Here is a 26311-nt window from a genome sequence, read left to right as displayed (position 1 = left end):
TTTGGAGAAAATTCAAAACATTCATTATTCAATAGAGCCCAATATAGCAAAAAGCAGCGTTTTGAATGAACACTCACATTTCTTGGTAGAATCGTGCAGGATTGAAATTTTTGATGTTTTTCTACTCCTCTCAACAGCCCAAACAAGTTTCTAAGAGGATGAGTTTGCAACTACTTTCTTTTGGAGAAAATTCAAAACATTCATTATTCAATAGGGACCAATAGCAAAAAGCAGCGGTTTGAATGAACAATCACATTTCTTAGTTGTTATAGTTATATGATGCACATACACATTATGCGAATTGTTAAAAAAAAATTTTTATTACTTGCATAGTGTGCTTATAATTGACACATATGTGTGTGCCTTTGCACTCTATGTCAGGCATATTCACTTTAATGGTTCATACACACCGCTATAATTATTTCAGTATCATTATATTTTATCCCCTCACTTTCAACACTTGCTATCACTTTAAATAGTGATTATTATTCTTCATAATTATTTTATTTTCTTGTCCTCACTTGAGCGCATGCCCAGTTCTGTCCTCCCTAGGAGCCTTCTGACGTGCTCAGTCTGGTATGTGGCTGTCTCTGGCTGTTTTGCAGCTTGAGCCGCTTTCATGCTGATGAGCGCTGATCATAGTCTCCCTCTTCATAGTGGGGACTCAACAGCGCATGCGCCGATAATGCTGTGGACGTTTAGAACTGAATACTATTAACGTCATTGTGGACACTACAGCGCAGGTCCTGAATTTTACAAGCTTTATTAGGGAAAGCGGTTTATTGGTTGACGGCACTATATAAACTAGATCCAGGGCAATTGTAAACCACGCCTCCTGAGGAAGCTGCGGCGTAACGCGCGTAGAGGTGGCAGGTTTTACAGCGACATACACAGCACATGTAATTTGTTACTTTCTAATGCAGTCCTTGTATCTTACTCTGGAATTTGTATAGACAGTTTTTACTCTGTGTACACTTAACGCCTACCAGGCTTATTTGATACAAGGCACTTATGCACTTTATATTCAGCAGTTTACTCTGGGCACTTATTGTATGCAAAACCTTATCTGGGCATACATATGTAAATGTGGAGTTTGCTGTTTACTATGCATTCTATTTGTGAAAGGAAAGCAAAGAAATTACATGTTTTATACAGATAAAAACTTTATTAACTGTCAAGGTGCTGGTTTAATTATATTGTGTTTATGTCTGCTGTAACTTGCATTTAGCATTTATGCTGCTCTGTTAATTATTCTAAATAAATTAATTATTTAGCTTGAAAAACTCCAATTTTGATCTCTTGTGATGCTTAATAGCTCATTTATGAGATTTTTTTTGCTATTATATTTCCAGTGAGTTGAGCCTTTGCAGAATTTTTTCCAGTATTTGGGATATATTTGTACTTTATCCTATATACAGTATGAGCCTGTACATTGCTTCCTATATACAGTATGAGGCCGCATATAGCCTTCTATATACAGTATGAGGCCGCATATAGTCTCCTATATACAGTATGAGACTGCACATCGCTTCCTATATACAGTATGAGGCCACATATAGCCTCCTATGTATGGTATGAGCCTGCACATCGCTTCCTATATACAGTATGAGGCCGCATATAGCCTCCTATATACAGTATGAGCACCCACATATAGCCTCCTGAATACAGTTTTTGCCTCCTATATACAGTATGAGCCTGCACATAGCCTCCTCTATACAGTATGAGCCTGCACAAAGCCTCCTATATACAGTATGAGCCTGTACATCACTTCCTATACACAGTATGAGGCCGCATATAGCCTTCTATATACAGTATGAGCACCCACATATAGCCTCCTACGTACAGTATGAGCCTGCGCATTGCTTCCTATAAACAGTATGAGCCTACAAATCACTTCCTATATACAGAATGAGCCCACATATAGCCTCCTGAATACAGTGTTGGCCTCCTATATACTGTGTGAGTCCCCATATAGCCTTCTATATACAGTATGAGCCTGCACATTGCTTTCTATATACAGTATGAGGCCACACATATAGCCTTCTATATACAGTATGAGGCCGCATATAGTCTCCTATATACAGTATGAGCCTGCACATCGCTTCCTATATACACAATATGAGCCCACATAGCCTCCTATATAAAGTATGTGCCTGCACATCGCTTCCTATATACATTATGAGGCCGCATATAGCCTCCTATATACAGTATGAGCATCCACATATAGCCTCTTATGTACAGTATGAGCCTGCGCATTGCTTCCTATAAACAGTATGAGCATCCACATAGCCTCCTATGTACAGTATGAGCCTGCACATCGCTTCCTATAAACAGTATGAGCCTGCAAATCGCTTCCTATATACAGTATGAGCCCACATATAGCCTCCTGAATACAGTGTTTGCCTCCTATATACAATGTGAGTCCCCATATAGCCTCCTATATACAGTATGAGCCCCTATATAGCATCCCATATCTAACTGCATTTACCTTGGTATCATTAATTTTCTATGAGACTGCTCTGTTCTCATATTGTGCATTTATGCATTTAGTAGGGCTTAATGGAATGATTGCGCTTGTTACACATCAACTCTAGATGCGCTCACTTATTAAACTTTGGTTGGGGCAACTTTAAAATATAATAATGATAATGGTCCTGTCTAGTGACAAGTTTATTTTACAGGCTTCTGGAGAAAGGCACAATACCAGTCATTCAAGGGTTAATTCTTTGGAACACTGAGAGGGACTTTCTAGCCAATGAAACCACAGTATAAAACACCTGTGATAACTATGGCAACTGCGCTGATGTCATAAACACATGCATCTACGATGCAGGAGAAGATTCCAGAACCACAAGTCATTTAGCCGTAGACGGAGCCATACTTGATGTGTCTGGAGACCTGGAGCTTCATCACTCCACAATGGGAGGAAGGGGACACCGCCTAGCCAGCCAGATCAGCCATAGCGCCTAGCCAGCCAGATCAGCCATACCGCCTAGCCAGCCAGATCAATGGGGTGACAGATGTTGCAGCCAGATCTCCCTCACGTCCGGTACTCGCCGCCTTCACTTTATGTGTACGGCCTGGAGAGGTCGCATTAGGCTTCTCCAAAACAAATATGACACAATGTACAAATTCAAGTACAATTTGCTGTTACATGTTGGCACTAACCTTCTAAGCCCAAGGGAAGGGCAGTCCTGCAGCCATGGTTCCCTAGAGGTTTCCACCACAGGGGGTTTTTCCTCTCCTGAGTGCTGAAGGACGATTCTTCATGAGTCAGGGGTTCTGCCATTTAAGGTGTCTCTTTCATAGTAATTGGCTGATTCTAAATTTCAGACACTGAAAGAAATAATAATGATGAGATTTGGAATAAAATTCGGTCAATTTAATATCCAATAAAAGTGTTTTGTGTGTTACTTTCACAATCTTCAGTTGGTGAGATTTTGTTGGGGATCAGGATCCAGCATCTATGATCAAGCCATGAAGCCAGATATGAAGTCAGAGCAATTTAACCCTGCGCTGGAAGACAGGACGGAGCAGAGATGACAAAGTGTGACTGTACAATTAGCACAAGTTCACACTCTTCCTCCCATTCAGATACACGAGGGGATTCAGGGCCGAGTTGGGACTAAAAAGCAGCCCTGGCACACAAAATTCACCAGCCCACATACAATAAGTGTCCTCAACCCAAATCGTAGAACACTGATAGGTCATGTAGGATTTTGCTTTATCCGTTACCAGGGCTGAAACAAAGTATTTTGGGTGCCCAAGGCAGATGAAGCCGAAGGCGCCCATTTTGCATCTCTACCCAGCTAATAAGGTAAGGGAGAAAACAAGGGGAACTGCTACCTTGGATCTAATTCTTATAAACAGGGAGGAAATGGTTGAGGAGGTAAAAGTGGCTGGGACCCTACGAGGTAGCGACCATGCTATTTTAGAATTTTGGATAACTAGAGGCGGAAGACCTGTGAAGACTCAGACGTCAAGGTTAGATTTCAGAAAGGCAGATTTTAAGGGATTCAGAAAGAGAATTGGAGGGATCCAATGGCTGAATATCCTTAAAGACAAAAATGTCCAGGAAGGATGGGAAATCTTGAAAAATGAAATTCTCAAAGCACAGTTGTTAACAATTCCGAAAAGAGGGAAGAATAGGAAGCATTTAAGGAAACCAGGATGGATGAACACAGAACTTAAGCACATGCTAAAAAGGAAGAAAAAAATGTTTATAAAATGGAAAGAGGGAGGCATATCTAAAGAAGAATATAATGCTGTCTGCAGAACCTGCAGGACACAAATCAGATTATCTAAAGCTGAAAATGAATTGAGGCTTGCAAGAGATGTCAAAAGCAATAATAAAGGATTTTGGGGATATGTCAAAAGTAAAAGAAAAGTCAAAGATGCTATAGGATTTTTACAGGATGAAAATGATGAAATGGCTTACCAGGATGTTGAGAAGGCTGAACTTTTATATTCCTATTTTGCATCTGTTCTCTGTCTACATCAGCACAATTTTGGAACCAAAATTTTTTTTTGTTAGGAAGTTATAAGGGTTAAAAGTTGACCAGCGATTTCTCATTTTTACAACACCATTTTATTTTTAGGACCACATCACATTTGAAGCCACTTTGAGGGGTCTATATGATAGAAAATACCCAAAAGTGACACCATTCTAAAAACTGCACCCCTTAAGGTGCTCAAAACCACATTCAAGAAGTTTATTAACCCTTTAGGTGCGTCACAGGAATTTTTTTGAATATTTAAAAAAAAATGAACATCTAACTTTTTTTCATAAAAAAAATAATTCAGGTTCAATTTTTTTTATTTTACCAAGGGTAACAGGAGAAATTGAACTGCAAAAGTTATTGTGCAATTTGTCCTGAGTACGCAGATACCTGATATGTGGGGGGGAACGACTGTTTCGGCGCATGGCAGAGCTCAGAATGGAAGGAGCGCCGTTTGACTTTTTCAATGCAAAATTGGCTGGAATTCAGATTGGACGCCATGTCACATTTGGAGAGTCCCTGATGTACCTAAACAGTGGAAACCCCCTACAAGTGACCCCATTTTGGAAACTAGACCCCCCAAGGAACTTATCTAGATATGTGGTGAGAACTTTGAACCCACAAGGGCTTTACAGAAGTTTATAACGTACAGCGGTACAATTAAAAAATCATATTTTTTCCACAAAAATGATCTTTTCACCCCAATTTTTATTTTCCCAAGGGTAGCAGGACCCTAAAAGTTATTGTGCAATTTGTCCTGAGTATGCTGATACCCCACATGTGGGGGTAATCCACTATTTGGGCGCATGGCAGAGCTCGGAAGGGAAGCAGCGCCATTTGACGTTTTTGGCTGGAATTGAGATCGGACACCATGTCGCGTTTGGAAAACCCCTGATGTACCAAAACAGTGGAAACCCCCCACAAATGACACCATTTTGGAAAATAGACCCCCTAAGGAACTTATCTAGATGTGTGGTGAGAACTTTGAACCCCCATGGGCTTCACAGAAGTTTATAACATAAAGCCATACAATTAAAAAATCATATTTTTTCAACAAAAATGATCTTTTCACCCTCAATTCTTATTTTTCCAAGGGTAACAGGACCCTAAAAGTTATTGTGCAATTTGTCCTGAGTACGCTGATACCCCACATGTGGGGGTAAACCACTATTTGGGCGCATGGCAGAGCTCGGAAGGGAAGCAGCGCCATTTGACGTTTTTGGCTGGAATTGAGATCGGACACCATGTCGCGTTTGGAAAACCCCTGATGTACCAAAACAGTGGAAACCCCCCACAAATGACACCATTTTGGAAACTAGACCCCCTAAGGAACTTATCTAGATGTGTGGTGAGAACTTTGAACCCCCATGGGCTTCACAGAAGTTTATAACATAAAGCCATACAATTAAAAAATCATATTTTTTCCACAAAAATGATCTTTTCACCCTCAATTCTTATTTTTCCAAGGGTAACAGGACCCTAAAAGTTATTGTGCAATTTGTCCTGAGTACGCTGATACCCCACATGTGGGGGTAAACCACTATTTGGGCGCATGGCAGAGCTCGGAAGGGAAGCAGCGCCATTTGACGTTTTTGGCTGGAATTGAGATCGGACACCATGTCGCGTTTGGAAAACCCCTGATGTACCAAAACAGTGGAAACCCCCCACAAATGACACCATTTTGGAAACTAGACCCCCTAAGGAACTTATCTAGATGTGTGGTGAGAACTTTGAACCCCCATGGGCTTCACAGAAGTTTATAACATAAAGCCATACAATTAAAAAATCATATTTTTTCCACAAAAATGATCTTTTCACCCTCAATTCTTATTTTTCCAAGGGTAACAGGACCCTAAAAGTTATTGTGCAATTTGTCCTGAGTACGCTGATACCCCACATGTGGGGGTAAACCACTATTTGGGCGCATGGCAGAGCTCGGAAGGGAAGCAGCGCCATTTGACGTTTTTGGCTGGAATTGAGATCGGACACCATGTCGCGTTTGGAAAACTCCTGATGTACCAAAACAGTGGAACCCCCCACAAATGACACCATTTTGGAAACTAGACCCCCTAAGGAACTTATCTAGATGTGTGGTGAGCACTTTGACCCCCCCAGTGCTTCACAGAAGTTTACAACGCCCGGGCGTGAAAATAAAAAATTCGTATTTTTTCCACAAACATGATCTTTTAGTCACCATTTTTTTATTTTCCCAAGGGTACCAGGAGAAATTGGACCCCAAAAGTTGTTGTCCAATTTGTCCTGAGTATGCTGATAGCCCATATGTGGGAGAAAACTACTGTATGGGCACACGTCGGGGCTCGGAAGGGAAGTAGTGACGTTTTGGAATGCAGACTTTGATGGAATGGTCTGCTGGTGTCATGTTGCCTTTGGAGAGCCCCTAATGTACCTAAACAGTGGAAACCCCCCACAAATGACACCATTTTGTAAACTAGACCCCCCAAGGAACTTATCTAGATGTGTGGTGAGCACTTTGACCCCCCCAGTGCTTCACAGAAGTTTACAACGCCCAGGCGTGAAAATAAAAAATTCGTATTTTTTCCACAAACATGATCTTTTAGTCACCATTTTTTTATTTTCCCAAGGGTACCAGGAGAAATTGGACCCCAAAAGTTGTTGTCCAATTTGTCCTGAGTACGCTGCTACCCCATATGTGGGAGAAAACTACTGTATGGGCACACGTCGGGGCTCGGAAGGGAAGTAGTGACGTTTTGGAATGCAGACTTTGATGGAATGGTCTGCGGGTGTCATGTTGCCTTTGGAGAGCCCCTAATGTACCTAAACAGTGGAAACCCCCCACAAATGACACCATTTTGTAAACTAGACCCCCCAAGGAACTTATCTAGATGTGTGGTGAGCACTTTGACCCCCCCAGTGCTTCACAGAAGTTTACAACGCCCGGGCGTGAAAATAAAAAATTCGTATTTTTTCCACAAACATGATCTTTTAGTCACCATTTTTTTATTTTCCCAAGGGTACCAGGAGAAATTGGACCCCAAAAGTTGTTGTCCAATTTGTCCTGAGTACGCTGACACCCCATATGTGGGAGAAAACTACTGTATGGACACACGTCGGGGCTCGGAAGGGAAGCAGTGACGTTTTGGAATGCAGACTTTGATGGAATGGTCTGCGGGTGTCATGTGCGTTTGGAGAGCCCCTGATGTACCTAAACTATTGAAACTCCCCACAAGTGACCCCATTTTGGACACTAGACCCCCCCACGGAACTTATCTAGATGTGTGGTGAGCACTTTGAACCCCCAAGTGCTTCACAGAAGTTTATAACACTCGGATGTGAAAATAAAAAAATCATTTTTTTCCACAAAAATGATATTTTTGCCCCCAATTTTTTATTTTCCTAAGGGTAACAGGAGAAATTGGACCCCAAAAATTGTTTTGCAATTTGTCCTGAGTAGGCTGCTACCCTACATGTGGGGGTAAAACACTGTTTGGGCGCATAGCAGAGCTTGGAAGGGAAGGAGCACCATTTGACTTTTTCAACTCAGAATTGGCTGGAATTGAGATCAGACGCCATGTTGCATTTGGAGAGCCCCTGATGTGCCCAAACAGTGGAAACCCCCAATTCTAACTCCAACCCGAACCCCAACACGCCCCTAACCCTAGCCCTAACCCTAGCCCTAACCCTAGCCCTAACCCTAGCCCTAGCCCTAACCCTACCCCAACCCTACCCCAACACACCCCTAGCCCTAACCCTAGCCCTAACCCTAATGGAAAAATGGAAATAAATACATTTTTTTAATTTTATTATTTTTCCCTAACTAAGGGGGTGATAACGGGGGGTTTGATTTACTATTTATGGCGGTTTTTATGTTTGGCGGCTGTCGCACGCTAAAAGACGCTTTTTATTGTAAAATAGTTTTTGCATCACCACATATTGAGAGCTATAATTTTTCCATATTTTGACCCACCGAGTCATGTGAGGTCTTATTTTTTGCGGGACGAGTTGACGTTTTTATTGGTACCATTTTCGGGCACGTGAAATTTTTTGATCGCTTTTTATTCCGATTTTTGGGACGCAGAATGAACAAAAACCAGCGTTTCATGAATTTCTTTTGGGGGGGGGTGCGTTTACACCGTTCCGCGTGCGGTAAAATTGATAAAGCGGTTTTATTCTTCGGGTCAGTACGGTTACAGCGATACCTCATTTACGTCGTTTTTTTATGTTTTTGTCGGTTTTATGCAATGAAAACTATTTTATATAAAAAATAATTATTTTTGCATCGCTTTATTCTGCGAGTTATAACTTTTTTATTTTTTCGCTGATGATGCTGTGTGGCAGCTTGTTTTTTGCGGGACAAGATGACGTTTTCAGCGGTACCATGGATATTTATATGCGTCTTTTTGATCGCGCGTTATTGCACTTTTTGTTTGGCGGTATGATAATAAATCATTATTTTTTGCTTCGTTTTTTATTTTTATTTTTTAAGGGGTTCGCTAAAGGGGTTAACTAATGGGACAGTTTTATAGGGCAGGTCGTTACGGACGCGGAGATACCTAATATGTGTACTTTTATTGTTTTTTTTTTTTATTATTTTCAAAAAATGAATTTATTGGGGAATATTTTTTTTTTTTTTTAACTAATTTATTTGGCGATTTTTTTAAATTTATTTTTACACTTTTTTTTAATTTTTTTTTTACTTTATTACATAGTCCCAGGTGGGACATCACTGTCCTGTGACAGATCGCTGATCTGTCACATCACAGATCACTGTGACAGATCAGCAATCTGTCACAGGCAGTGCACAAGGCTTCCTCATGCCTGCGCTTTGCAGGCACTGAGGAAGCCAGCTTCCCCAGGCCCCCGAAGGCCCCCGTCGCCATCTTGGATTCGGGGGCCTGGAGGAAAGGAGCCCCCCGCAGCAGCGCTGCACATTGCGCTGCCGTGGGGGGCTCAGGGAAGCACGGAGGGAGCCCCCTCCCTGCCGATGCTTCCCTTTAACTCCCGGTACACCGCAATCGCGTTTGATCGCGGTGTGCAAGGGGTTAACGTGTCGGGGGTGGTCCGTGACCGCCCCTGACACATTGTGCCGGGGGTCAGCTGTGATAATCAGCTGACACCCGGCCGCGATCAGCGGCGCTCACCACGTGGGCGCCGCTGATCGCGGTAGACGTACTATCCCGTCCCCGGTCATACGGGCCCGGGTACCGTGGACGGGATAGTACGTCTCATGTCAGGAAGGGGTTAAACAGAGTCAGCATGGGTTTGGAACTAATAAGTCATGTCAGACTAATTTAATTTCCTTCTATGACGGTATTACTGATTGGGTGGATCAAGGAAATGCTGTAGATATAGTATATCTTGACTTCAGCAAAGCATTTGACAAAGTCTCTCATACAATCCTTATTGAAAAAATGACTAAGTATGGAATGGACAAGGCAACTGTTAGGTGGATTCATAACTGGCTTAGTGATCGGACCCAAAGAGTGGTCGTAAATGGCTGCACATCCAGTTGGAAGAATGTGTCAAGTGGGGTACCACAGGGCTCTGTCCTGGGCCCTGTATTGTTCAACATCTTTATCAACGATTTAGATGAAGGAATTGAGGGTAAACTGATTAAATTTGCTGATGACACAAAGCTAGGAGGGATAGCTAATACTAGAGAAGAGAGAGAGAGGATTCAAAAAGATTTAAATAAACTGGAGAAGTGGGCAGCAACTAACAGAATGGTTTTTAACAGGGAGAAATGCAAAGTACTACATCTGGGCAATAAAAATGAAAAAAGCATATATAGAATGGGAGGAATAGGGCTAAGTGACAGCACATGTGAAAAAGACTTGGGTATACTAATAGATCACAGACTGAATATGAGTCAACAGTGTGATGCAGCAGCAAAAAAGGCAAATGCAATTCTAGGATGTATTAACAGAAGCATACAGTCTAGATCACGTGAAGTCATTATTTCCCTCTACTCCTCTTTGGTCAGACCTCATCTGGAATATTGTGTCCAGTTTTGGGCACCACATTTTAAAAAAGACATCAACAAACTGGAGCAAGTTCAGAAAAGAGTGACCAGAATGGTGACCGGTCTGCAAACCCTGTCTTATGAGGAAAGGTTGCAGGATTTGGGAATGTTTAGTTTGCAAAAGAGAAGACTGAGAGGAGACTTAATAGCTGTCTACAAATATCTAAAGGGCTGTCACATTGTAGAAGGATCAACTTTATTCTCATTTGCACAAGGAAAGACTAGAAGCAATGGGATGAAACTGAATGGGAGGAGACACAGATTAGATATTAGAAAAAACTTTTTGACAGTTAGAGTGATCAATGAGTGGAACAGGCTGCCACGAGAAGTGGTGAGTTCTCCTTCAATGGAAGTCTTCAAACAGAGGCTGGACAGACATCTGACTGGGATGATTTACCGAATCCTGCTTTGAGCAGGGGGTTGGACCAGATGGCCCAGGAGGTCCCTTCCAACTCTACGATTCTATGATTCTATGATTCTATGATTCTTCCCTTTTCCATTAGGTCTATGACATCATGTGATTAATAACTAATGAGCTGAATCCTTCTAAGTCAGGCCCATATACATTTGTATCTCATGAACCTACAACTCCCAGTATGTCCTTAACAATGGTAAGGAGATGCTGGGAGTTATCAGTCTTTATCAGACTGTGGACTATACAGGAACCATAGTACTGATGAGACGCAGTCAGTACCAATAGCTAAAAATGTACATCCTGGTACCTTATAGGTGACCTCTTCTCAGATTGAGTCTTTTCTTTCTCTTAGGCCTGTTTCACACTTCAGTTTTCTGGCGTTAGTCAAAATCCGCCAGTGTGCAAAAACGGATCCGTTTACGTTTTGTGGCAAACGGATGCAACTGGATCTGTTTTTTGTACGGATCCGCTTTAGACGCTAGTGCATGAAATTTAAAGTAAGGCCTGTTTCACGAGAGAGAGAGATTTAGCTGCCAGAATGGGATTTGGGGTTAAATATCATGAAAGGACATTCATTCGGGCATGCTCAGTATAAAAAGGAGGATCCGTTGGCGGATTCCTTCAATTAACGGTTGGCAACGGATCCACCGCCTTTTCTCATCCACATCTCGCTTCTTAAGGCCCCTTTCACACTCCAGTCTTTTGCAATCAGTCACAATCTGTCAAAGTGTTCAGATCCGTCAAGTGGACGGATCCTGCGTATATTGCAAAAAACTGATGCACTGGATCCGTTTTTATGACTGATCCGTTGTAGCAGCCTTGCTGTAGGAATTAAAGAAACAGAATTCTGGAGCGAGAGAGAGAGAGGGATTTTGTGCCAGAATAGAAAAAGCAGCCGCAGGGGTAAAATAAAGGAATTAAAATGATTTCGGGCATGCTCAGTTTTAAAAGACGGAATCCGTCGCTATCCGACTTTTCGACGTACACAAAAAAGTTCATCTGTCCGTTGTCTCCGGCCGACGGACAGAGAATTTCTGACGGATCTGTTGGACGACGGATGAAACGTGTGGCCATCCGTCACAATCTGTCACTAATACAAGTCTATGAGAAAAAAAACGGATCAAGCATGAAAAAATGATGGAAAGCCAAAATTAAAAATATATATATTGTATACCAAATTATAATGTGATGACATAAAAATCTGAATAATAAATATATCAATACATCTTGCCAAAATTAGTATATTATCAACACAAAAAATAGAATAAAAAATATATATCAAAAAGTGCTAAGTGCTAAAATATAAAATCTGAATACATACAATAAATAAATCAATACATCTTGCCAAAATTTGTATAATATCAGCACCAGAAAAAAATAAATAAAAAATATGTAAAAAAAAATGCTAAGTGCTAAAATATATCGCTCAAAAAACTTTTCTATTAATAATGTGTAAGTTAAATATATAGTGTAGACAATAATATCGTGAAAAGTACTACCATAATATTCTAAAAATTGCACTAAAAAGTGCTATAGTGCTGTAAAACAAAAATTGTGCAAAAGTGAAAAGTATTGCAAGATATAGAATTAAATCCACTGTAAATGATTCAGTACTATAAAGTGCTGGAGGACAAAACATTCAATGCACATTGAAAATAAATGAATATACAAGTATAACCAAGAAATAATGCTCTACAAAAAGCACTGCAGTGCTATAGATGAATTGCAGAGTACTGCAAAATATGAGGGATAAATACAAATGAAAGTTTACGTATACTAAAATATGCCAAGATATAAATTACTATAATATGACCCAGTAATATAAGGTGCTATAGTGCTACACCGCCATACACATTAAGTTTGGAGCTGTGACCAAGCTCACCCCAGCGAACAGCGCTTGACACTGGACGCCAGAGTCCGTGGCTGCACGGGTACAACAGTCCCAGCAGCCAAATCCGGAGGGCAGGAGACTGCAGCCCTCCTGACCCAATCACACACCTGAATGCACAGCAGCATACCAGAGCCAGAGCCACCACGAAGGAGTGACACCTGTGAAAGGCTCAAGCTGCCTGCCATACAGGCAAGGACTAAAGAACCGCAAGGAACAGAGGACTGAGCATAGCTTTAGACCTCATGGGACAGCGTAGAAAGGAGGCCTCCAACCCATCTGGCTTAGTGGATCCTAAATTGCTTCCAGGCTGGCTGGATCTCCATTACCATCTATACTCAGTGCCCTGGTTAGCAACTCAAAATGTGAGTAAAAGCGTAAAGACTGCACCCCGCTGTGTTCTCCTGTTTATTTGCTGCGTCACCTCAGCACTGCATTACATCCATCATCACTATCTTTTATAATATAATTGCCCTGGGACTTAGCTCCACCTGTGGAGAGCTGTACCAACTCTGCTGCATCACCATCAGCCTCAGCGGTCTTTTAAGCAGCGTCGGCTATCCCTTGCCGAATACCACAGGTGGCGTCACAAACTATATCTTATATAGGGTCCAGGATCCAGCAGGATGATGAGGAGCTCTCCTAGCCAGCGTCCTCTCCCGATCACGGCATAGCCACGCCCCACCTTGAGATTGTTGATATCTTTCAACAATTTTAGTTCTCAAGTCCTCACAGTTCTCATTTTTTCTTTATGTCCTCCATGCTTAGTGTGGCACAGAGACAAACATTGCAAAGATTGAGTCAACTTCTCCCCTTTTTATCTGGTGTCAGGTGTTATTTTCATATTGCCCCCAATTGGTTTTAAATTCTGCCTGGAATCTGCCTTAAAAAGAGCCTCAAAACCACTGCAAAAAGTGAATATAATCCACAGCAATCCTACACAATGATCCCCCACTTATCGCGGGCATTACATTCTAAACCTCCAACACGATAGTTGAAAATCCACCAAGTAAGAAACTTACATTTATTTTAGCATTTATATATTTTAAGGATTTACAAACCCCTCCCACACACTTATTTACCATTACTAGTCCCTTATTAGTCGGCCCCGTTCCTTATTAACCTTTTGCACCTTTTTATAAACACTACTTACTACACTACTACAAATTCTACATGATGAAGATGATGAATTAGCTGTGTAGTACTGATGATTGAAGGTGATGAAAATGGGATGAATGTACAGTACTGTACTGCACAGCATGGAAGAGCATTACAGCTCTCCTATTGGCACCACTTCATCAGGAGCTTCTTCAGGTGTGGCAGTAGTATCTTCAGCCTCATCCGTAACTTTTAATACCACTAAATGCGTAACCAACCTCTTGTTCGAGTGATGAACATAGTCATGGAGAGATGCTGGTTCTGCTTCTTAAGAACCATACGGAGGTCCTATTCCTCTGCCAATCGATGAAGTACATTGCCCATTATGACCATGATTACAAGTCGATCAAGTGTTAGGCCAACCTCCTCCTCTTCTTAAACCCGTTGTTCAAACTGTTCCTCATCCTCTTCTTCACTTGCTGAAGGGTGTTTCCGTCTTCAGTAGTCATGTCACTGAAGCCCTCTCCTCCCGGTATTTTCACCAGCTTCACAGCCTAATCCACCGCAGAGTGATACATTTCATCAAGAGAAAGTCTGACACATCATTTTCTTTATGGTTTTTTGAACATTTTTTCAATATATATTTTGTTTTTAAATATTTGATAGACTCAAAAAAACAAGAAGTGGGACAAAAGGTAGTCACCAGGGCCGGACTGGGACTAAAATTCAGCCCTGGCATTTGAAGTTACATAGGCCCACTAGTCACATGGTGACTATATAATATCTTTGTACAGTTGTAGTTTACAAGAAGTGAGAGGAGATTAACACAACTATATAACATGTAGTCACAGCTGTGCCCAGGATTTCAGCTCAGTCCTATTTATTGCTTTTAGGTACAGTACTCCTCCCAAAGCGCTGTCCCCTTTTGTATGCATGATTACAGAATTCCTGGCAGAACTGCTCTCTATTGGGCAACCAGACCCCCTGGTCATAGCCGCCCCTATCATACCTCCCAACTTTTGAAGAAGGGAAAGACGGACAAAGACTGCGGCGCGCTGCTGCAAATTTTGGCCACGCCCAACCACACCCATTTCACAACTAGTCACACCCATGTCCACACCTAATCGCACCCATTTAGCACTGCTGATCACACTGACTGGTACTGAGGGCACAGTGGCTGGCATTATGGGCACACTGACTGGCACTAAGGAAGAGAGAAAACAGAGAGAGAGAGAAAAAAGAAAACAGAGAGAGCGAGAAAGAAAGGGGAAAGAAAGAAAGAACAGTGAGAGACAAAGAAAGAACAGTGAGAGACAGAGAAAGAACAGAGAGAGAAAGAAAGAGGGGAAAGAAAGAAAGAACAGAGAGAGACAGAGAAAGAACAGAGAGAGAAAGAAAGAAGTAAAGAAAAGAAAGAAAGAACAGAGAGAAAGAGAGGAAAGAAAAAGAAAGAAAGAGGGGAAGAAAGAACAGAGAGAAAAAAGAAAGATTAGAGAGAGAAAGAACAGAGAGAGAATGAAAGAACAGAGAAAGAAAGAAAAAGAGAGAAAGAAATAAAGAAAGATTCTACAAAGATACTATAGCAGCCCGGCTCCCATTGTAGTGCCCACCTGAGCCTCCCGGTGCAGGACCTATCATGATCCGCTCACATGGCCGGCATCCCCGATTCCAAGGCGATCCTGCTGTCTGCGCTGTCGGAGGAGAACACGGTGATGGATCTGAAGCATTCCTGGTTCCGTCACAATCTCCTCAAGAAATTATCTCATTTCCGGTCAGCTTCCAGCACATCACTTCAGGTGGAACGTCATGTGTGTGTTTTAAAATGCTCCTCGGGGCTCCGCCGTGTACTCCTGTGTCCGTGGGAAAAGCACGCTTCGTATGCTTTGTACACACTTGGCTCCGCTCCGTACATCCCGTACACATATGGCTCCACTCCATACACACACGGTTCCACTCCGTCCACCTTGTACACTCGTGGCTCCTCTCCGTACACCTCGTACACGCGCGGCTCCTCTCCGTACACCTCATACACACACGGCTCCACCTCGTACACACACGGCTCCTCTCCGTACACCTCATACACGCGCGGCTCCACCTCGTACACACACGGCTCCGCTCCGTACACCTCGTACACACACGGCTCCTCTCTGTACACCTCGTACACACGGCTCCGCTCCGTACACCTCGTACACACGGCTCCGCTCCGTACATCTCGTACACACACGGCTCCGCTCCGTACACCTCGTACACACACGGCTCCGCTCCGTACACCTCGTACACACACGGCTCCGCTCCGTACACCTCATACACACGCGGCTCCGCTCCGTACACCTCGTACACACGCGGCTCCGCTCCGTACACCTTGTACACAAGCGGCTCCGCTCCGTACACCTCGTACACACACGGCTCCGCTCCGTACACCTCGTACACACACGGCTCCGCTCCGTACACCTCGTACACACACGGCTCCGCTCCGTACACCTCGTACACACACGGCTCCGCTACATCCACACTGTAAATCCTGACCCCACACATACTTACCTCAACCAGCACCATGACAACAGCAAAGCAGAGTCTTGCAGACGGTAGAGGCAAGGCTGAGTGCACAGGACCTGTGATGAGGTCACAGGAGGGGCAGAGTCAGGGGTGATATGATCGGGGGTCTGGACAAAGGCTCCTGATCATGTGACCCCCTGACTCCTCCCCTCCTGTGATCTCATCACAGGTCCTGCGAACAGAGCGAGCAGGCAAGCGAGTGCGACGCTGTGAGTGGCTGCGGGGGGGAGGGGGTCTCATGCTATGGCGAGGATGGGGTGCGTGGGGGGGCGTGGCGGCTTATCTCCCTGCAGTGTGGGAGGAACTTGAATCTATCACCGCCGTGCCCACAGAGGGCCGGCGGCAGGAGCAACAGTGGCCGCAGCAGCTGGCAAGCGGCCAGATGTTCGGGCGCTGCCGCCTGCGGCCCACATGACAGCGGCCCAGCGGGAAAATGCCCGGTTGGTTATATTGCCAATCCGGGCCTGGTAGTCACTTATTAAAGAGACAAATAGAAGAATATTTACTGTATACACTTGTGTATAAGCCGAGTTTTTCAGCACTTTTTTTGTGCTGAAAACACCCCCTTTGGCTTATACACGAGTCACGGTCCCAGAAAGCCGGCAGAGGAGGGGAGCAGCAGGTCACAGAGGTCACCAGCTTCCAGCACACCATATTCACATGCCTGCACGCCTCTCCGCTCCCTTAGGCATGGAGCGCATATTCATTACCTAAATGAGCAGTACCACGTGATCACTCGACAGGAAGAGCTGCAGGCTCCGGCAGCCAGAACGAGCTGCAAAGCCACCAGGTAGGTAAAAAGGATGGTTTTACCAGTTATAGGGCGTGCTGGGTCTGCTGGACAATTGTTTCTCCAAGGATCATTGTGGATACAGGGACCTCATTGCCTACTGATCAGGCACCAGGAAGCCCTGGATGAGATCTGGAGTTTCCGCTGTGGAGTCTCTGATACTTGCCTGGAGTTCATCCTGAGCCATCTGATTCATGAATACAATGCCAGTCCTGTAGTGAACATTGTCACCGGTGTATAATGAAGCTCTGCAGATTCCTGAGGGCTGGTTAACTCTTCAGCCACTGCGCAGGTCTCTGCTGATGTCAGGGGGTGGTCTAACGGGCCCCCTGACTATTGTGCTCAGTGTTATAATTGTGTCCCCTTTAGGTTGAGGGCTGGTCCTGGCCTATGAATGGCTGATAACAGGGACCCATAGCTGCAGCACTGCAGTAGCGTGGGGGGGCAGTCCGCCCCAGGCGCACGTGTGTTGGGGAGGCGCGGCAGCATGACAGCTCTTCGGCTGCTTTTAGGAAAGGCCCCAGCAGCCGTGTTGCTATGGTAACACTGTAGGACTACATTACCCGTCATGCCTCGGGCGTGCATTCCTGGTATGACCCCGCTGCAGCGCTGTAGATTGGCAATCACATGACCGTGGGATCTGCCGAGGCTCCGGCTGTCACATGCCCAAACAGCGAGCGGAGCGGCCGCACAGCACAGCACAGAGCATGGCCAATGTGGCCAACAGGGTGTCGTGGTCCGGCCGGGAGCAGCTGGAGGAGGCCGGGGAGAGCACGCCGCTGCTGAACGGAGCCGGCAACCGGCAGGTGAGGGCGAGAGGGATACTGGGAATTGGGGGGCTGTGCAGATAGGTGACCATGGCGAGGCTGTGCAGGGGAGGACATGGGGGGGCTCTGTAGTGGGCGGACGTGGTAGGCTGTGCAGGGGAGGACATGGGGGGCTCTGTAGAGGGAGGACATGGGGGGCTCTGTAGGGGAGGACATGGGGGGGCTGTGTATGGGAGAACATGGGGGCTCTGTAGGAGGGACATGGGGGCTCTGTAGGAGGGACATGGGGGGCTGTGCAGGGGGGGTACATGGGGAGGCTGTGTAGGGGAGAACATGGGAGGCTGTGCTGGGGGGGTACATGGGTAGGCTGTGTAGGGGAGGACATGGGGGGCTGTGCAAGGGGAGAACATGAGGGCTCTGTAGGGAGTGTACTGTGGGTCTGTGCAGGGGAAGGACACGTGGGTCTCCTTACACTGTTTTATGGTGCGGCTCTATGCAGGGCAGTGGTGGAGGTTCAGTAGGGTCATCAAGCTAATACATACATATATATATATATATATATATTTATATATATATATAGAGAGAACTGCAAGAAGATGAAAGTCTAGAAATTTAGAAATAACAGCAGAGTTAGTAGTAGACTAAAAATTAGATCTTTGAGTGTAGTGTGGGCTCTTCGGATGCTTGCGGAATATCAACGACCAAAGGGGCGGCAAATTTTTCGACCGCCCCGGGCGCCACAAACAGTTGCTACGCCACTGAGCTGCAGGAATGTATAATGTGTATAATGTGCACAGTAATTAATGTTCTAAATATTCACTGTCATTACCAAGAATTATCCGTGTTATATGGCCGGAACAAGATGCAGTGCCACCGACGGCGCGCAGGCAGGTAAATAGGATGTTTTTTTTCTTAACAGGAATCATACATACAAAGATAGGGGATAAGGAGCCATGCATACAATGACAGGGACGGGGGAACATGCATACCACGGTAGGGATGAGTGGTCAATGCACACCCGGCTTATACTCAAGACAATAAGTTTACCCAGTTTTCCGTGGCAAAAGTAGGTGCCTCTGCTTATACTCTGGTTGGCTTATACTCGAGTATATACGGTAATAGGTAAAATCTGACAAGAATAAACAATAATTTGCAGTTAGCCCAATCGTGGGGATAAATAGCTGAGAAATAAATAGTGATTAGTATATCTTAATAAATATATTGCAATTCGCCCAGTACAAAGCTGTGAAAAAAAATGGTAGTTACTATTTCCATTAAGTATTGCACTCAAACAGTTGATTAACCAAGAGATGGCATGTACCAGAATAGAATTCTCCTAGAGGCTGCAAATAAAAGCGGCAGGAAGTAAAGGGTTAATAGGTACATAGAACACACAATTGGGTGAAAATATTAAATGGTCATGAGCAATATGTCCCGGCATAAAGAGTGTGATTATATCCTTAGTCCATAGTTAATGCTTGGTATAAACCTGCATTCATAAAATAGTCCAATGTCTATAGCCGTGGGGAGAGCTGCCCCGGCCGATGACGGATACACCAAGTACTTTCTCCAATGAGTGGAGGGCTCATGCCCTGTGAAATAGCGCGCTGAACAGTACATGGTGATTTCACCATATATACTGTAGTTGTATGTGAGTGTTGCTACTCACAATACCTCCGATGGTCTGTGTAGAATCCAGTGACTGCGTTCTGGCTGGTGCAGTAAAGGTCGGACCTGGGAGATGCAGCGATATGCCGAGGTGTAGTGTGAGACCAGCGCTCCTGCGCTCCAGCTGTCGGCAGGGATCCGGTCACTCTGGTCAATAGCTGAGTCCTGGCAGATGTGCAGTAGGAGCAGGACCTGTGTGACGCGGTGGATCACGTGGTGCCGCGTAACTGCTGCTAGATGGAGGTACGGGTGGCAAAAAGGGCCGAAACCAACGCGTTTCGGAAAACTCAGCTTCTTTCTTCAGGTCCGGGACATATTGTTTATGACCATTTAATATTTTCACCCAATTGTGTTCTATGTACATATTAACCCTTTACTTCTAGGAGAATTCTATTCGGGTACATGCCATCTCTCCTTGGTTAATCAACTGAGTGCAATACTTACTATTTCCATTAACTACCATTTTTTTCACAGCTTTGTACTGGGCGAGTTGCAATATATTCATTAAGATATACTAATCACAATTTATTTCTCAGCTATTTATCCCCACGATTGGGTTAACTGCAGTTTATTGTTTATTCTTGTCAGGTTTTACCTATTAAATATTCTTCTATTTCTCATTAATAAGTGACTAGCTTTTCTCCCACATTTTGGTTTTTTCAGCGTGAGTCTATCACAAATATTTATAATCCTTTCGATTTCCTTGTGGTTGGTATCTAGAGTCGCAGCAGTTACAAAACCTCACCAATATAGATAACCTTATTAAAACTATTTCCAAAGATTTCCATAGATTCAAAACTCACGACCTGACCCTATTAGGAAAAATTTTAGTGGTAAAGGTCTTCATCTTACCAAAAATTCTTTATTTATTTAGAACTATCCCTTTAAACATACATGTCTCATTTATAACAAAAATTCAGACTTTAATTCAGCTCTTTGTATGGAAAAATAAAAAGGCAAGGATTGCAGCGGATATTTTATACAAAACAAAGAGACATGGCGGACTCGCTTTGCCCAATATCTGGTCATACTACCAAGCGACACTCATCAAACTCAGTCAGGATTGGTTCAAAGAGAGTTCGCATCCGGCATGGCTGGATATAGAAAGAGCCCAAATAAATTATAATTCCATTCCAAAACTTCTTTTCAGTTACTTATTGGAATCTCGGCAGAAGGAGCACCACCATCCAATCCTCCAGGCCATATTCTCGGCCTGGAACATTCTGACTAAGCTACACAGGAAAGAGAATAAGGAGGATATGATTAGAAGACTCCCTCTCTCCTTCTTGGCCCAGATTTACAATTTCTCAATACCAGATACCTGGGATGAGGTACGCAGAAAAAAAGTTGGAGACTTATGGGATGGGAAAGAGTTTAGTACTTTTAGTGAGCTTAAATCCAAATATCATCTGCCCTCGTCAGAAATATATTCTTTTTTCACGGTAAAAGAGAATATAAAAAAGCTGTTACGCAGCAGGGCTAAGAATCTGGAAATTGTCTCTTCATTACTAGTTAATATTAATCATCAGTTTAAATGGAGTATTAAAAATATCTACTCACATTTTAACAAAGATACATCCTTTTCAAAAAACAATTATATGCACAAATGGGAGCTTGATTTAAATATTATAGTTCAACCAGAACAATGGGAGTACGCCATTAGGCATACCTATAAGTCTACTATTTCTATGGCCTTGCAGGAGTCCTTTTATAAAGTAATGAATAGATGGTACTATACGCCTATACGGCTATCCCATATTAATCAGGAGATCTCATCCCAATGTTGGAGAGGATGTGGAAACCCTGGCAATTTATATCATATCTTTTGGAGCTGTCCAAAACTAAAAATCCTCTGGAAGGAAGTCAAAATCCATATTAATTCTTTACATGATAGTGAAATTACTGTAACCCCGCAGATGGTACTTCTCTCTTTAGATCTGGAGAGTATCAATCCTTCAACCAAATATATAATGATTCACATCTTTCTAACTTTAAAAAATTCATTAGCATTTTTTTGGAAAAAATCAGATATCCCTTCCTTCTCAGATATTCTAGACACATTATGTTTCCATAGCTCTACAGAAGAAAGATTTGCTTTTAATAGCAACTCTTTGAATAAATACCACACAAAGTGGGCTCCGTGGAACTCAAAATTTTTGTAGTTACAATAAGCTGCTTATGGTTCCTACAGGAATGCGACTCAGGTTAAGCTTTAAGTCTGGATTGGTAGTAGTGTTAGGTTAGTTTATTCTTTAGTTTAATACTATTAAGATAAATACAACAGTAAAATGTTTAATGTTTACGAAGTATATTGTATGACATGTTTTGCAAAGCATCTATTATAAAAGAGTTCTCTAAGTTTTATATTATTCCCTTTTCTTTTTTGTTCACCCTTCCTTCCCTTATGAAAAATTAATAAAAATTATTTGAAAAACAATATTTTGGCTACAAAAAGACCTGCAGTTTTACCTGTGGATCAGCCTGCGGTTTTGCCCTGCGGTTTATCATCTCTACAGTGGAGGAGATGGTAAACTGCAGCCGAATCCGCAGAAAGAATTGACATGTCAATTCTTTCTGCGGTTTAGAAAACGCAGCAAATCCGCGTGGAAAAATCTGCACCATATGCACTGCGGTTTTGATATCCATAGGATATTATGGTAGTGTACACCGCAGCAGAAACTGCTGCGGTTCCGCAGGGCCAAAACTGCTGCAGATCCGCAGCAGAATCCATAGCGTGTGCACACACCCTAAGGCTGTGTTCACACGTAGCATTTTTTTGCGTTTTCGCTGCGATTTTAAACGTGCGATTTTGCTGCAAAAAAGCATCCCATGCAATCATATAGCATTTTGCACATGCTTTCCTAATGCTGCGGATTTTTCCGTGGCGGAATTGCATTGCAGAAAGATACGCAGCATGCTCATTCTTTGTGTGGAATCACGGGAATTCCGCGCACATAGGAATGCATTGTTCTGCTTTCTTTCCGCATGAGGCTATGCTCACCATGCAAAAAGTAAGCAGAACATTTGCGGATTATATCCACTGTTTGGAAGAGAGGAGATTCTCCTCCAGGCTCTGGGTACCATATACCTGTAAAAAATAGAATTAAAATAAAAAAAGTGGTGATATTCTCACCTTCCGATGTCCCTTGCAGCGTCACCAGGCCTCAGCGATGCTCCGGGCAGGTCCCGTTCCAAGTGATGCATTGCGACAATGACCTTTGACGACATCGCAGTCTCGCGATACCGTAGCAGTGTCGCGAGACCGTGATGTCATCAAATGGGAACGGGACCTGCCGGGAGCATCGCGATGATCGGGAACGCTGCGTGGGACGTCGGAAGGTGAGAATGACACGATTTTTTATTTTTTTTTATTATTTTTAACATTAGATCTTTTTACTACTGATGCTTCATAGGCAGCCTCAATAGTAAAAAGTTGGTCACACTAGTCAAACACTATCACAAAGGAGGAAGAAAAAGACCAGGTTTTTCAATGTATCCACACTGACCACACAAGGACAGAAATGTCAAAGTAAATGTCTAAGGCTACTTTCACACATCAGGTTTTCGGCGTCAGGCGCGATCCGGCGTCGTGCCGGAATGCCGGATCCGGCAAATGTTTTGTAAAACCTGATGTGCCGGATCCGATTTTCTGCCGGATCCGTCTTGTTCTTGACAGACAAAACCGGATCCGTCTCATCCGGTTCATCCGTTTTTCTATCCGTTTTTCGACGGATTACGCCGGATCCGGTTTTTAAAATTGACCCTTGTGGCCCCTCAAGGCAGAGTACACTGGCAGGATGACAGAGTGTGAAAGATTTGTGCCCTAACCAAACTTGTGTACCTTCTGGACCAACAGTATATACCTTTGCCAACCAAAGTTGGCTATCTTGTCATGGTCTACTATTTTTAGCTTTAGGCCACAGGTGTGTACCTGGCTGTGTTTTATGCAAAGTATTTCACCTTTTAACAAAAGTTGTGTACATTGTTAGGAAATCACCAACAATAAACACAACTTTTTAGGTGAAATACTTTGCTTCAAACACAACCAGGAAGACAACTGTGGCAAAAAGCTAAAATTTACCCACAGTTATATACCTGGTTTTGAATACCTTTTTACCTTTGAAATACCCTGTATTTAACCTTTTTTTTAAACATAGTTCGCCGCAGAAAGAAAAGACAGACAACCATTGTGAAACGATAATTTAACTTTTATTTAAAATTTTTTTTTTTTTGTAAAATGTTTTTAAAGTGCAAAAAACTTTTTTAATAAAGGTTTTAAACCCAATGGGCATTTTTATTAAAAAACACACATTACAAATCTGTGTAGTGTGGGGTGGAAATACTGCTGGAGGGGCTGCGGGACACTTCGACAATGGGAGTGTGGAGAGAGGACTGGGATCGTGGTGGGGAAGGAACAGTTAGAGGTGAAGGTGTGGAAAAAGCTACAGAATGGGTGGACATGTGGGAGGCAGAAGAGGTGGTGGGTGGTGGAGTGGATGGTTGGGCAGGGACTGTAGGAGCAGATGATGTTGATGGAAAGTTGTATGGGGAAGGAGTTTGGTACGGGGAAGGAGTTTGGTACGGGGAAGGAGTTTGGTACGGGGCAGGTTGCTGGAAGTGGGGAGATGTCTGGTACTGGGGAGGTTGCTGGTACTGGTGAGGTTGCTGGTATGTAATAGGAGGGGGAGGATGGAAAGTGGCTGGAGGGGGTGCAGATGTAATAGGAGGGGGAGGATGGAAAGTGGCTGGAGGGGGTGCAGATGTAATAGGAGGGGAAGGATGGAAAGTGGCTGGAGGGGGTGCAGGTGGAGGAACTACAGTGGTGGGAGGTGGAGGTTGGGAGGTAACCTGCTGTAGAGCACCGTGGCACGAATGCATTACATGCATCTGCTGGGTAGGAGATAGTGTTGCCATGCGCTCCACAACAGACCTGAAAAAGGTGTGGTTTGGCGAAGATCTTGCTTCTGAATGCATGGTTTGCAGAAGTGTCTTCACCTCCAGAATGCTGGAGTTGATCTGCTGAAAGCCTGCGGAGATTTGCTCTGACAAGACTTTTAGACAGTTCTGGAAAGATGCATTCAGATGCAAGAACTCTGGCGCATAACTCTTTTCCTGACCCCTCTGCCGCTGTCGCCCAGTACCCGCAGGTGTACTAGAGGTGGCAGGGGCAGAAGGGTGGGGTAAAGGGAAAGCGATCTCCTCACCAGCAGCTTCATGTAATGTAGGCGGCCACGATGCTCCTGTGCTGGTGGATGGGACAGATGGGTCGAATGTGTGGGAAGGCTGGGAAGGTGCAGATGTACCAGGGCGGTCGAAGTGTCCCTCGGTGCCGGTCTCCTCAGGGATCGCCTCAGAAGGGTCCAATCGTGCAGGCTCCCGAGTGCTGCTCACCGTGCTGTGGAATAAAGAGAAAAAAAAACAATTAAAATACTGACATGGTATGGCCCTGGCTGAAAAAAAAAAGTTACATCTAACATTTTTTTTCACATGTGGTGTGTAATATTTACCTTCTGGTGAGCATTGTTTCCCGGAGGAACGACAGGGCTTGTGCGTACTTGTACTTGCTCCTGCGTCCTCCAGATCCACTCGGGGCCCGCATCTCTTTATTGAACTCCTTCTTGAAACGATCCCTCACAGACCGCCACCGATTCACAATTCTGTTCCCTGAAACGAGAAAGGAGTGGTTAGTATACAACATCAGTGTTTCACAAACTCCAGTCCTCATGGTCCCCAGGGGTCATGTTTTCAGGATTTCCATAGTAAATAGAAATCCTGAACACATGATCCGTGGGGACCACGAGGACTGGAGTTCGGGAAACACTGGTTTACATCAAGCAACCGGTACTGTATATACTTACGCTCTTTAATCTGGGCCCGAACATCGAGGTCCTCCCAGCGGCCCACAAGGAGCGAACAGATTTCCTCCCAGAGTCGTCGGGTAACGATAAGGTCAGCGTGGCGGCGGTCAGCCATATTCCAGAGCGGCTCCCTTTGTCTGACGAGATCGATGAGGTGGTTCACATCGAGTCCTCCATCCTCACCGTCAGAGTCGGGAGCACGCTGTGAAGGCTGTTAAAGAAAAAGACAAAAATAACATTAGCCTCCACAAAAGAAATGAAATAAAAAGTGCAAAAAAACAAAGCAAAAATATTTATACTTACACGCTGGTGACCGCCGCGTTGCTGTCGCCGACGACCCTGGCAGGCACTGCGAGGACCTCTTGGCCGAGCACCAGATTGGGAAGACTAGAGAAGAAAACAAAAAATGTTATGTCTTTGGATGTAGGCATTTGTTTGCTGTGTGTGGTCTGCAGAACATTGTTTTCTATGTGTTGTGTGTAGTGTGATGTTGTGTTTCTGCGTTTGATGCAAAAAACTTACCAATTGTGAGCCCACTCCAAGTGTCTGTCCACCCCTTCCTTCTTCTTCTGGGAGCTCCTCTTCATCTTGTGAATCCTGTTTTGAAATAAAAGGCAATGAATAGACATATATTACAGAGATGATGGATTTTGGAAATAAAAACTTACCGTCAAACGCTGACGATGCGAGGGAGGGCTCCCAGAAGATGATGTGCTGTCTTCCTGGTGGCCACACTCCATGCCTGTGGGTGGTGTTCCAGCTGCTGCCATT

At 43.9% G+C, this 26311-nt stretch overlaps 1 long non-coding RNA gene across 1 annotated transcript in view; it reads right to left on the bottom strand.

The window, feature by feature from the left end:
- Window positions 1-3283: 3283 nt before the first annotated feature.
- The window catches only part of LOC141058929 (uncharacterized), a 266551-nt gene continuing 243523 nt past the window's right edge, over window positions 3284-26311 (bottom strand). The window contains exon 7 of the long non-coding RNA XR_012222352.1: window positions 3284-3336. This is a non-coding gene — a long non-coding RNA (uncharacterized lncRNA). The remainder of the gene's footprint in view (window positions 3337-26311) is intronic.

Source organism: Dendrobates tinctorius, unplaced genomic scaffold (genome assembly GCF_039654945.1).
Source record: "Dendrobates tinctorius isolate UK_male_01 unplaced genomic scaffold, ASM3965494v1 ptg000220l, whole genome shotgun sequence".
In the NCBI taxonomy this organism is placed as follows: domain Eukaryota; kingdom Metazoa; phylum Chordata; class Amphibia; order Anura; family Dendrobatidae; genus Dendrobates; species Dendrobates tinctorius.
Note: the sequence above shows the minus strand (reverse complement) of the source record. Positions and strands in the feature narration are given on the sequence as shown.